At 44.3% G+C, this 14353-nt stretch overlaps 1 long non-coding RNA gene across 1 annotated transcript; it reads left to right on the top strand.

Annotated features, from left to right (window-relative positions):
* The first annotated feature begins 945 nt into the window (after window positions 1-945).
* On the top strand, window positions 946-9904 carry LOC107181611. The gene is made up of 3 exons (XR_001512273.1): window positions 946-1007; window positions 3995-3998; window positions 9893-9904. It is a non-coding gene; the product is annotated as an uncharacterized LOC107181611 (long non-coding RNA).
* Window positions 9905-14353: the final 4449 nt, after the last annotated feature.

Raw genomic sequence — 14353 nt, 5'->3', positions numbered from 1 at the left:
ATTTTAAAGATCACACAAACATCTCTGCCTTGTCCCCAAGCTCTGCATCATTTTCCCAGAACAGATCCTTTCTGGGAAGGAGGAGCAGGTACCATAAGTAAAAGCAACTTCGAGTGCTAGACTTTCTGGTTCCTAAGAAATGAGAAATGATTACCAGATAACTTTAAAACAGTCACATGCTAAAAGTGATTATAGGCTTCGAGTTCAACATTCCATTTCTAAAGCCTGTTTTTCAGAAGTATTTGGAGCAACACGTGCCCAAAGCTTTATGCTGGAAGATGTCTATTATCTCAGTGCCCTCGAAGAACTGGAAATACTGAAGGGTTCACTAATGCTGTGTAGGAAGAGGCTTCACCTCATTTGACAGTCTGCAACTTTATCTTCACTCCTTAGCAACTACTTACCCTCAACTCCTAAAATTAGGACTAACAATGCCCAGGGCTGGATTGCCAATGGACAGGTGTATTTAGGCCTAATGCAGGGCAACAGAGAAAATGCTTTTGAAATAACTTAATGTTTGATGGAAAGAAAAAGACACACACAAAAGTACCAAAGAGTCACAATAGGAAACTCATGCTTTCTTCTATTTATTTTATGTTGTTAAAAAGAAACTACAGACCCAAAATGGAGTCACTTGTGGTAAGCCCCGCCAAGACAACACTGTCAGCATAAGAAACGGTCAAACCTTTAGAGAATTTTTATGAGTTTATTTGAAGCAAACTAATGACATTGCCAGGAAGCAAAATCTCAACAGATTGAGAAAATGCTCTGGAAAATGGCAGTTTTACCACTTATTTTATACCTCAGAATCAATGCTGAAGACACAAGGGGGTTACATGCAATTCATCAGTGATAGAGTATGGAGGCAGGAGAAAGCAAAATGGGAAAATCTCTGGAATTGGATAAAAAGTAAAACAAATAGACAAATACTTATTTTGCATAGGTGGGTATAGGATAGTTAATAGACAACAATTAACAAGATAACAGTAGCAATGAGGAGATTTGAGGTCCAGAAAACAAGAAAGGAAATTACCCTGACATTCCAAAGATACAGATACTGTACGTTATTCTAAATGCAAAAAGGCAATAGACGGGCTCAGTTAAGGTAAAGGTATCTTTGTCAGGGAAGATACTGGCCTAGGACATGACTACTTGCCATGACCTGCTTTTAGTTAGAAAGTTTTCATTTCAGACCATCCTCTGCGGTAACTCTCAGTCTCTGAGTTTGTAAGACTGCCACAAAGCCTCCCCAGAGCTTGTCAGGCTTCGTGTGTGGCCCCTTTTTCGTCCACAATAGCTAACCTAACTGTCTCAGCCTCTCCCAGGAGTGGTCTTTCCAACCAATCAGGCTGGAATTTCCCGGTCATCTGCCTGATAAAACGCCCTGCCTCTCCCTGGGGGAAGGTGAGCTCCCCTGCAATAGTCCACTTTTTTTAAAATATATTTTATTGATTTTTTTACAGAGAGGAAGGGAGAGGGAGAGAGTTAGAAACATCGATGAGAGAGAAACATTGATCAGCTGCCTCCTGCACACCCCCCACTGGGGATGTGCCCACAACTAATGTACATGCCCTTGACTGGAATCGAACCTGGGACCCCTCAGTCCTCAGGCCGATGCTCTATCCACTGAGCCAAACCGGTTAGGGCAATAGTCCACTTTTAACTGTCCTGTCCCACCCTGTTTCCACCTATAACAGCCTCCCACTGGGTCAGCTCCTAGAGCACCTTCCTATTTACTAGGTTCATAAATCGTTCAATAAAGCCAATTAGACCTTTAACTGTACTGGGTTCCATTTTTGTTCTTTAACAGTGTGTTTTGTTTCTTAGAACGGCATGATGGCACCATGATCTTGTCAGGAAGGAAACGGTTTCCCTCACCCCTTTTAGGTTCAAAGTTTGGGCGCCTGCAAATTAAACTGACAAGATAGATTCGCAGGAGAAAAGATGGGTTTTAATTATGTATGTATGGGAGTTCACGAAGAAATATGATCCAAAGGGGTGATTAGAAGCTGTGGCTTAGATACCATCGTAAGACATGAAGGGGAGAGGGAAAGGAAGAGGGAGAAGGGCAAGGTATGGGAAAGATAAGTGGGCTGGGCCCTAAGAGAATGAATGGGAGATATGATAGTTTTGTGACAATGTCTGGACTTGGTGTTAACTTCTCTTGGAAGATTAGAGTTACCCCTGGGAAGGGGATTTATGACCATTGGGTTTTTTTTTGAGGCTCTGCTTTTAGGCAGACAAGGGATTTCAGGAACCCAAAATATTTTTCATTCCAACTCAAAATATGTTTCTGCCAAAGTCACAGAGGCTTAAAAAAAAGGACTCCTTCCCTCTCCTTATAGTCAGGGCCTCCAAAGCTGTTAACAATCACGAGTACTCTGTCAGTGATTGAGTGTGACAGAGGTAAATTACTTGAGAATTTGGGAATGAAGGAACTAAGATTGCTCCAGCAGTGAACTGTAAACCTTACGATTACTGGATCGAGAGCAGATATGCAAAGTCACTGAAAAAGGCTCTGCTGGCCAACAGCACGTGACTACAGCCTGGTTAAACATATTAACATACCTAAGCAAAGAACGCGTCCTTTGGAAGGAGACCTGAGCATTCCCCTCCCCAGTAATCACTCTGCTCTCGACTGCTTTGCCTTGAAAGCACACTTCCCACAGATGTTTATGAGTTTGAATTGGAATGGAAATGAACAAAACCCCCATCTATTGACCACCAGATGCCAGACATTGTGCTAAAGGTCTTTTACTTATTTGAGTCTCCCAACAGCCTGAGGCCAGTGTTATGAATCCATCTAGCAAATGTTTAGAGAGACAAATGTGTTGCTCAAGGGATAGCCATCAGGTGGCAGGGCTGAGACCACTCCCAGAATCCAAGCCGCCGTCCTCCACACTGCAGGCATCCATTCTCCATTCTCGGTGTCCTTCGCCTGGATCTTGAGAGGTGTTACTCGGATACCCCTACCCAAACTTTTGACAGTGAACCACCGAGTTGGGAAATAAACCCAGCTCTCCTGCCTCCCATCAGGGTGACCCACAAGGACATAAATCTTATAGGGTCTTCAGCCTCCAAGATGCCTAAAACCTAGAAGTGTCAGACCCACACATCACTATGGAGGAGAAGCAGAAGTCCCTGTTTGAGCCCTGATTCTACAAGCAACTAACTGGGCGACATGGGAGAAGTCGCTAAGCCTCTCTCTGGTCCTGGTTTTCTCATTTTAAAATGAAAGCAGTAACCTAGCACTACCGTCCTAGGATTATGTAGGTCAATAAAAGGGTAAAAGGCTTCATAAGGGTAAAAGTTGCCAGGAGAGAAGCTGAGTTCTCTCTGCAGTGCTTCCAATTCCAGTGACGGAGCTATTTTTAGATTGGATCTGGTTCTCTCATGCATGTTGCATGTTGCAGGATGGTTTTCTGGGTCAACCTTTCTCAAATAAACTGTCATTTAATCCATGACCAGGACAGCTGCCACGACAGAGTATCCACTTTTCCCACACTAGCATTAGCTGTTTTGAGATTGTTTTGCCCCAGGTATATGACTAACCTTCAAAGACTTGTAATGTAGGGGCTCCACATGTCTTTGGTTTGAAAGAAGGATCCTAAGGGAGTGGTTCTAGTCTGTCACATGTACAGTTTCTTCTCTACCATTTAGTCAGACATTGACTCAGTCATTTGTTTTTCTTCAGTGCCTACTTTGTGCTAAGAACTTAGAATATAATGGTGAACAAAAATAGACAGAACCCCTACCACCAAGAAGCTTACACTGGGGGAGGACATCACTCAAATAATCATACAAATTTTCATTGCAACTGTAACAAGTGCTACAAAGGAAAAGTACAGGATGCCCTGACAGCCTAAAATTGGAAAGTCAGAGAAGACTTCCTTTCAGAGGTGCTGCTTGAACTGAATTCTGAAAATGAGGAGTAGATAATAGGTACCAAGGGAAGGGAAAAGCATTCCTGGAGAAGGAAAGAGCATGGGCAGAGGTCTGTAGAAGGAGGAATTATGAAGCCAGAGTAAGGGAGCCTAAAGATCACAAAGGTGTCAGAGAGGAAAAACGTTTACCCTCTTAGGTTCAGTGCTGGAGGCCTGTGAATTAAACTAACAGGAGAAAAAATCTTTACTGGTATATGCATGAATATATATCGAGCTACAAAAGAAGTAAATCAATAAATGGTTTGAGTCAATTGGGCCACTATGGTAAGAACAAATGGACTACTTTAGAAAAGACAAAGAAGTTTCTAGAAGAACAAGTGGTGGATAAGAAAGTTGTTGATAATGCTTGTTCAAGCAGATGCAAGTGATCTTTCTGACTTCTTCATGGTCATAAAATTCCCCAGAGAAGGGGTGATGGCTGATTTACTGTTGTTCTCCTTCAGGAATAAAATCCACCCTGAAGATGGAATTCTGGCAGCCTCATTTCCCAGAAGATTCTTCTTTTAGTCAGATAAGGGACGCTCCAAGAAGGCTTTTTTTTTCTGCATCTGTTGAATCCCAAATGTCTTCAGTTTAAAATAATCTTCATGCTAAATCTGGAGTTCTAAGTGGGTCCCCACAAGGGGATGGGGCAAGGTGATGTCAGAGAGGTAGCAAGGGCCAGATGACGCACAACACAGTAGGCTATTTAGTGTCATCCATTTTCTTAGAACAATGGGAAAAATTGAAGGGTTTTAAGACTAAAAACTACAGGATTAGATTTGCTTTTGTTGAATATGGGGTGCATTTGAGAACTTCAAGAGTTGATGATGAATAGGCAACTAGCTGGATGTACCAGTTTGGAACTCAGAGGAGAGCTCTAAAGATCTGTGTATGAGTCATCTATGTATAGATGGTAATTATAGACCAGTGTGTGCATGAAATTGCCTAAAGAGAGAATGTATAGGAACAAAATGTTTCTTGCCACCCACCTGTAAATTGGAAGGAAGGAAGGAAGGAAGGGAGGAAGGAAGGGAGGGAGGAAAGAAGGAAGGAAAAAATTGTAGGTAAGGGAGGCTGGCTTACAGGAAAACAACCCATTTTTAGGTTTGCAGATAGGACCTGTATACAATTGTAACCATATTATTTCTATTACTTCAGTGCAACTCTGACCGTGGAGTTGTCTCTATCTGACAAATGGAATTAAAAATCCCAACTTCAGCTACTTTACAGAGACTGATGAAACTCAAATGAATATGAAAAATACAAAGTATTATAATATTGTTATTGTTGTATTAATACTGATATTATTATATCATTGTTGGCTGAGAAGGAAAGTGAAGAAGAGAAAAATAACATTTATTGTAAGCTTACTAAAATACCATGCTATGCCAGCAAATTTGCATTATTAATCCTCACTACAACTATGACAAGGTAGGTCCTATATCCTCATTTACACCACCCTCCCCACCTCCAACACGCACGCACAGCTTTCTCAGCACAAACAGCACAATACAAAGGAAACATGGAATATCATAGGGTCATAGAGCTTGGCCTGGGCCACTCCTCCAGACTGATAGAGCTGTTGTCTTGGAGCCCAGCCGGCATGACTCAGCAGTTGAGCATCGACCTATGAACCAGGAGGTCACAGTTCCATTCCCAGTCAGGGCACATGCCCAGGTTGTGGGCTTGATACCCAGCGGGGGGTGTGCAAGAGGCAGCCAATCAATGATTCTCTCTCACTATTGATGTTGTTTCTATCTCCCTCTCCCTTCCTCTTTGAAATCAATAAATTTATATATAGATGTATATAAAAAGTTGTCCCCACACTGGGGAAATGAAGAAGAATGTCAGTCTGGGTCCTGCTGCTTTGCTGCTGGGCTTGCACACAGTTCAGCAAACACTGTTACACTATTCATTTACCCATATATGTCATCGCGATCTTTTTATATAAAGGATTGACTGGTAGCTGTTTATCTAATCTAAAGAGCTGCACGTTTATAAAATTCCCTTCTCTAGGCTACGCAGATCAAATCCTATTCCATCAGTTTCCCCAAGCCTCAGCCAACCAAGTTTTCTACCTTTTAATACTTTTTCTCTTAGAATAGGGACAACTCTCAATGGAACAGCAAGGAAAACCAGACAATATAGTGAGTGGTCATTCAACTATGTACAGAGATCTTTAAACACTATGGAGGAGATACACAGGTATCTACATTAAGCCCAGTTCCTGCCCTCAAGGGGCTTACACTCCAGATACCATATAATGGCCACTCTACCTGGCATTGCAAGGGAGAAATAGCTGCTTCAGAGGAAGGTCAGAGAGGTTACTGTGACTAGGGTAGTTGAAGACAAATTTACAGAAGAGGCGCTGCTTGAGTTTTGAATAGAAGGCAGAGTTCCGATAGGTGCATATGAGAGCATTCCAAGCAAAGGGAATCACATGGATGAAGGCACAGAGATCAGAACTAAGAAAGGCAGATTTAGGAGTAGGGACAGGACTTACCTGACGGGAGCAGGACTGCATGTTGGGGACCAATAGTTGGACATGAGGGTTAAGAGCACATAATAGAGGGCATTGATTGCTGAGTCAGCTTAACCCAGGGTCCTCAACCTGGACACTATTGACACTTTAGGCCAAATTGTTCTTTCTGTGTGTGTGAGGGCATGGGGTGATGGGAACCTCCTGTGCATTGTAGCATCCCTTATTTCTACCCACTGGATGCCAGTAGAACCTCCCCCCCACAGCTGTCCCCTTCACTCAGCTGTGACACATACAAAAATGTCTTCACACATTGCCAAATGTCCCCTCGGGGACAATATTGCTCACAGGTAGAGAACTATGGGGTTAAGGCATTGTGTTAGTGTGGGTGATCCGTGTGTGATTTTTCTTAGGGCCGGCAGGTTCTTTACACCATCCAGGCTCCCACGCTCATGACCCTATGATGGTGACCTGCAAGCAATAGGGAATTCATTGTCCTATTAGACTCCGTGGTCCAATTTGGGTGGTGTCCTTATTCACCAGCCCCTACTTCAACCTGGAGAATGCTGCTAAAGAAGGAAGAACAGATAAAATGCAGGAGCCAAGGGTGGCCTGACGTCTGAGTGGAGATGAAACACCTAAAACAAAGATATTAAACAAAAACACATGGAAAGCTCTGAACGATTTAATATTAACATTGACCTTCACAGCCATTTGGGTGATGTTGTTGTTAAAATAACAAGTGTTTGTAAGAATGTGTAGAAATTAAAACCCTTGTGCACCACTGGGAATATAAAATGGTAGAGCTGCTATGGAAAACAGTATGGAGGTTCCCCCCAAAATTAATATTAGAACTCCATATGATCCAGCAATTCCACAACTGAGTATACACCCAAAAGAACTAACAGCAGAGTCTTGAAGAGATATTTGTACACCCATGTTCAGAGCAGCATTATTTACAATAGCTAAAACATGGATGGAACCCAAGTGTGCATTGACCAATGAATAGATAAGCAAAATGTGGTATATCCATAAAATAAAATATTATCTAGTCTTAAAAAGGAAGGAAACGCTAAGAAAAAAAAAATGGAAGAAAATTCTTCCATATGCTACAATATGGATGAACTTTGAAGACATTATGCTAAGTGGGATATGCCAATCACACACAAAAATAAATAAATCCTGTATGATTCCACTTATATGAGACTTGGGCCCAGTGCACTGTGCACTGGGTGTGGGGGGGATCCCTCAGCCCAGCCTGCACCCTCTTGCAGTCAGGGACCCCTTGGGGGATGCTTGCCTGCCAGGGAGTAGGCCTAAGCCAGCAGTCAAACATCCTTCTCGCAGTCCGGGACCCCTTGCTCCTTACCACCTACCTGCAGCAGAGATGGGAGAGGCTCCCACCACTGCTGCTGCACTCTCCAGCCATGAGCCCGGCTTCTGGCTGAGTGATGCTCCCCTTGTGGGAGCACACTGACCACCAGGGAGAAGCTCCTGTGTTGAGCGTCTGTCCCTGGTGGTCAGCGTGCATCATAGCAACCGGTTGTTCTGCCGTTCAATCAATTTGCATATTAGGGTTTTATTATATAGGATACTTAGAGACAGAAAGTGGAACGGTGGTTGCCAGGGGCTAAGAGGGTAGAGGGAATGGAGAGTTATTTTTTAATGGGCATGAAGTTTCAGTTCTACAAGATGAAAAGAGTTATGGGAGGGAGCCCGATTCCTTGTGGGGCCGCATGATTCCACCTTCGGCTGGGGGTTATGTTGTTGCTGGGGCACTGTTGGCCCGAATCTGGTTTACTGCACACTTGCATTTGCGTTCCACACCCTGTATGACAGCAACTTTGCAGAGTGCCCTCTCTCACTCCAGGACCACTTGGGGGATGTTGGAGAGCTGGTTTCGGCCCAATCCCCGCAGGCCAGGCTGAGGGACACCACCTGCCGGAGGGATGCCACTCACTCCATAGATGCCCTTTGAGCCATGGTGCCACTCCAGGTGTGGCCAGCTGGGAGGGACCACAGGAGGTTGGCTCCAGGTTGTGTCTGTCCTGTCTTGCCCAGTACCACCCCACCGGCCACCTTCTGATTAATTTCCTTTCAATGTGCACGAATCCATGCAACGGGTCACTAGTTAGCAATAAAACGACACATTGTGACTGTCCCAGAGTTGGGCAGTGAAATACTGACCAATTAGACCTGGCATCAAGCCAAATAGAGCCTCTGATTAACGCCAGCTGGGATGTGTAGAGGCTGACATATTGTTTTCTTGCCCTTTGTGGCAGGCAGTTTGTTGATATAAGAGCTCTGTGAAAATGTGTACCATTATTCTGACTTTTCCTAATTAGAATTTTTAGAACCACAGACTTTCCTCAGAAACTCTGATGTGAGGAATGGGGGATGCCACAGGCAGCGTTGGAACAGAGCTTGTGTGTGTGCAGCTGCATGACCTCGTGGAGATGAGCTTCCCGCAATCTGTTCCCTTCTAGTTTGGTCTGGAAGAAAAGGCTTGTAAAATACCCAGGATGCAGCCTAGGATGTATTTAAGTTTTTACCCTATTATATTACTGTTAGAATGAATATTTGAAAAAGCTAAATATCCATTATAATGATAACTCCCATTTATCCAGCATTTGTTATTCTTAAAGGTATCACCAGTCCAGGGCAAGAAAGCTGAAGTTGGAGATGGTAGAAGGCCTGCCAAGGATACACAGACGGTAACGTGTTCCCTGAGAATTTGAACCCAGTTCTGTACATCTCCTGAATCCCCTTCACTTTCACGCTACATCCATATTCAGCAGTCAGGCCTGCCTATGTGGGCTGTCGATGGGGCCTCTCCAGCCGTCACACAAAGAACCTCTCTCTATCAAGATCTGCTTTACATGACGCCTGGGGACTGGAGCACCTTCTCTGGGTCCCCTTCCTGACCAGCTTCCACATAATGGCAGCTGAGAACCTACCACTGCTTTCTTTTCACTCTTAAATATATATATATATAATTTATTTATTTATTCTCTGTAGAAAAACCCTAAAACCCTGAAAAGCACAGGAGGAAGAAAAAAAAAATCGTGCATAAGTAGAAAACCTTGAGATAATCTTTTTAAATAGCTTGACATATTTCTTTCACATACAGCACGTTTTTCAGAGGCCTGCTGATCCCAGCCTCTCCACCAGCTCCTGACTCACCAGCACTGGCAGTGTTCACAGGCAGGCACCCCCAGGGAGCTGCTGACAGGAAGCCCAGGAAACAGTGACCTAGCACCCCCTACATCCTAAAAGTTTCTCCCTTTACTCTCAAGGGGAGCGACTTTTCCAAAGTGGACCCACAACACTGTGTCCTGCCATCTTCCAGCCTTAATTGAAAGTTGGAATTTTGGAGCCAATTTTTGGAGAAATTTAGAGACTTTCTACACAAAAAAATGATACACCCTTTCCTTCCTCAACTTCTTATCCTGAGCATAATGCTGATTTGATTCGGTTTAAATATGAGCCTGGCCTGGCCGGGTAGCTCCATGGGTTAGAGCAGCCTGTCAATATTCCAAGGTTGTGGGTTCAATCACCTGGTCAGGGCTCATACGAGAAACAGCCAATGAATGCATCAGTAAGTGGAACCACAAATCAATGTTTCTCTCTCCCTCTCCGCCCCCTCCTTTTTCACCCCAAATCAATCAATAAATAAGATTTAGATATGAGCCTGGCTGTTTTAGAAGCCAGGCACCCCACCCAGGCTAATAGGGAATAGTTATGGCTAATAGTTATGGCCCTGGTAATTAACAAGGTCATAAATCACCCAATCCCTATTCCTCTAGAGTACTGTCCAGTAAATTTTAAATTTTCTAATAGCTACACAAAGTAAAAAGGAACAAGTGAAATTAACTTTAGTAATATTTTATCTAACGCAATACATCCACCATATTGTTGTATCAGCATGTAACAATATTAAAATACTGCCCGTTTTTTGTGCTAAGTCTTTGACATCTGTTGTATATTTTATGTTTATAGCACATCTCAGTTTAGAGTAGCCACATTTCAAGTGCTTGATAGCCACAAGTGGCCAGTGGCTCCCATATTGAACAACATGCTAGTAGTTCCATACCAATTTTAGCTCCATTCGGTGACCTGCAGCAACCTTCCCAACCATATCCCTATTCTCAAGTAATTTGCCATCTAGTCTTGAATGCTCCAAGGGTGGTGTAGACGAAAAAGAAACTCTATAATAAAAATGACAGCCCAGCTGGCATGGCTCAGGAAGTCACAGGTCAATTCCCGGCCAGGGCACATGCCTGGGTTGCAGGCTCGATCCCCAATGTGGGGAGTGCAGGAGGTGGCCAATCAATGATTCTCTCTCATCATTGATGTTTCTATCTCTCTCACCTTCTCCCTTTCTCTCTGAAATCAGTAAAAATATAAAAAATAAGTAAATAAATAAATCAGACAAGTCCAGTGACCAAAAGTAACTTCACAGAGTGATCTGATCATAGATTCCTAACTGGGCAGGTCATGATGGGTAGCCATGCCTCAGGCCTATAACTTCCCTAGTAAAAAGGTGTCTTTGCTTCAAGTAAGCCTTGTCCATTGTTTTTGTGCATCTAGGTTAACACACTTTGAAGTGCCTCTTTTTCAGACCCCTTAGAAGCATAACCACCCTCTAGAGAGCACATAATCTTGTTAACTATCCTGTAATCCAATCCTGCCTTGCTTTCTCCCACCTTCATGTAATCTTCCTTATGTTCCCTCCTTAATTCCAAACGTATAAAACAAACTGCAAAACTGTCGTTCTCCAGAGCATTTGAGATCTTGCTTCCTGGCAATGTTGTCAGTTTGGCTCAAATAAGCTCATAAAAATTCTCTACAGGTTTGGATGTTTCTTATGTACACAGTGTGAGGAATGGAGAAAGGGCCTTTTTGCTCACAGGCCCTGCCCTCCAGCCGACTGGTTTGCAAGAAGATGAAGCTGGTGAGAGTCTCTGCAGACCTGGTGAGGGTAAGTTCAGCACCACCTCAGTATTTGAACACAAATCACCCCCAGGAAAGGCAGGAGAAACAGATCCCAATTCCTTCTCAAATTCCTCCCAATGGCTTTCTGTTGCATACACAATAAAGTTCAAACTCCACAGGCTGCCACCTGACACTGATTTACCAAATCTCCAACTTTATTTCTCAAGACACCCCTACGGGGCTTTAGCTAAGGCCAAGCCCTAGCAAGCTACCCCCCACCCCCCAAACAGGCCTGGCTTTTTGCTGCCTCCATATCCTTGTATGTGCCATTTGTTCCCAGCTAGCATGTCCTCACATACTAAATTCCAGCCCAATCCTGAAGGCCCTGTTCTTCATCTCCTCCCCGAAGCCTTCTTTAATGGTTCCTGCTTGAAGTGGCTGTGTCCTCTGACACCTGTGGCACACTTATCAGCAATAACCAGGTCCAGTTCTGTCGTGTTTCAAGACATGTCTACTTACTGTGAACTTTGGGTTGCAAACAGCAGAAGGACAAGGGTCAGCATCTTAGACGATAATAGTAATAAATGATGGTTAATGTCTCGTCAGCACTTACTATATACTCAATCCTCATAACAATGCTGAAAAAGTATTCCCATTTTATAGGTGAGAAAACGGAGGCAAAGAGAGGTGACTTATCAAGCCAAGTGTGGCTTCAATCCCCCCGCCATTTAAATTGCAGAGCCTAACTACTCCCCACCCCACCCCATACACTCTATAGTGTTGCTATGGTTGCCTGTTCTCTAATGCAGTACTATGAACTTGGTAGTCAGGAAATACACATTTAATTATATGTCAACTACTTGGAGTCTTTTCCAGAGCATCTAACAGAGTGTTAGGCACATAATAGCAACTTAATAGAGATTTCAAAATAAATGCCCTGTACCTGCATAGCCACCACAGGACTGGACATTCCCTGCCACAGCATGGCTCATCCTTCCAGTCCCCCCTGCCTTGCAGCACCGGGCTGTGCCGTCAAATGCTGCTCCATAACCAGGGGTCAGCTTCCCTCTCAGACTTGGTGCCCACCTTATGCAATAGAAGACATGGATCTAGATAATGGGGAGCAAAGAACGTCTCCACGGGACACAAGAGAATTCCTCTCCTCCCATTTCTATTGCTCTGGCCCAGGGCAGGCCGTCCCAAGGTAACCCACAATGCATACTGATTATTTTGAATTACCGGTACTAAAGAAACTGCCTGTGTGCAAGAAGAAAACCCTGACCTCTTTGTCCCCTGAAAGCAGGAGATAAATCTCCCTGTGATAGGTGCCCTCCTACTCCTGAGGGCCGAGAGACAATCTTATCACAAGAGTTAAAAGAATCAGGGTTGAAACTTGTGTCAGCAGCCTTGCACCACCTTTACTAATTTACCACCCAGGCCCGAAATTCCCTTAGATTCCTCGCTAACAAGCGTCCAGGTCTTGCTTAGATTCCTTTCGGATGAGCACTACCTTTCTTTGTCCAGTCAATTTCTCACAACTTTGTTGTTTCTTTGTCTAAAAAGTATAGAAAGGTGTCTGCTCTGATCATTCTTTGAGCCTTGTTTTCTGATCTGAGTATCATGCTGCGATTCTCCCATGTGCACGTACTAAGTTGGTTTTTCTCCTGTTAATCTAGTCTTGTGTTGATTTTATTCTTAGTCCAGTGGTAAGAACCACAGAGCTAAAGAATGTACCACCTCCCCAACACTATCAACCTTATCTGCTTATTTGGGGCTCTTATCTCTACGAGGCAATTTAATCCTGCTTCCTGGAACCCGAAAGTCACAAACCCATTCTCCAGGGAGCTGAGGTAATAAGAAAGACCAAAGTTTAGGATTACTCTTTGATAAGAGTCTTGTTTAAACAAGATCACATATAAAAGCTGGTTGGATCCCCACACCCTTCTCCCTCTGCTTCTCTCTCTCTCCTTTCTTCCTCCCTTGCTTGGGAAATTGTAAGATTTTGCCATCCACCCCAGAGACGTGGCCTTCATGGCCTTGGACAGACCTCATGCAGATGGCTGTAGAACACACGAATCCGTTCCCTCCCTCCCTGGGAGCTGACACTGGGGACTCCCCTGGGGGCTGACTGCTCAGACCTGGTCCTGGGCACTTCCACTGGCACTTTCTCATTTACATTTTGAAAGTAGAACAAAGTTCAACACTGGCTGATGGCAGCACCTAAGTACCCCATCCTCCTTGGAAAAATGCCGACAACAGCAACCTGGGCAAACCACGCTCCTGAAATAGCACAGCCCCACAGACACTTGGCGAGGTGGGGAGTTGTCTGGCTGTGTGGCCGTGGGCACACCCAGGGATGAAATAGCAATGAGAAAAGGCCTCCTGTGCCACTATTAGGTTTTGATGGTGGCGGGTTTCTTTTTATCCCCCACCAACGTGATCGTTGTAATTTTTTGTTTTGTTTAAACTTGAGGTAAAAGCATAAACACGACCGCCCTAGCTGGTTTGGCTTAGTGGATAGAGTGTCAGCATGCAGACCAAAAGGTCCCAGGTTCAATTCTGGTCAAGGGCACATGCCCTGGTTGTGGGCTCAATCCCCAGTAGGGGGCATGCAGGAGGCAGCCGACCAATGATTCTCTCTCATCATCGATGTTTCTATCTCTCTCTCTCCCTCTCCCTTCCTCTTAGAAATCCATAAAAAGTAAAATAAATAAAAAGCAGAAACACTACCGGTCAAGGCCCTGTCATTCTGCTCCTGAGTCATGTGAGTTTCTTCCTTCCCCTGCCTTTCACTGCCCTGCTCCCCTGTCTCAGGAGTCTCTGTGCTGCTTCCCCCTGAAGACCAGTCATCTCAGCTGCAAAATGGGGTAACACCACTGCAGTCCCCAGAGTTGGGAGAGTTGGATGAGGCAGCAAAGCCCTGCCTGGCACCTTGCCCACCTGCAACAAGCCCACTGTGTCTCAGCCATGATTGGGACCAGTTGTTGCAGTCACTACCAGGGTCTGCAGTGGT

This window comes from Myotis davidii, unplaced genomic scaffold, assembly GCF_000327345.1.
Source record: "Myotis davidii unplaced genomic scaffold, ASM32734v1 scaffold6, whole genome shotgun sequence".
NCBI lineage: Eukaryota > Metazoa > Chordata > Mammalia > Chiroptera > Vespertilionidae > Myotis > Myotis davidii.
This window is presented reverse-complemented; position numbering and strand designations above follow the sequence as displayed.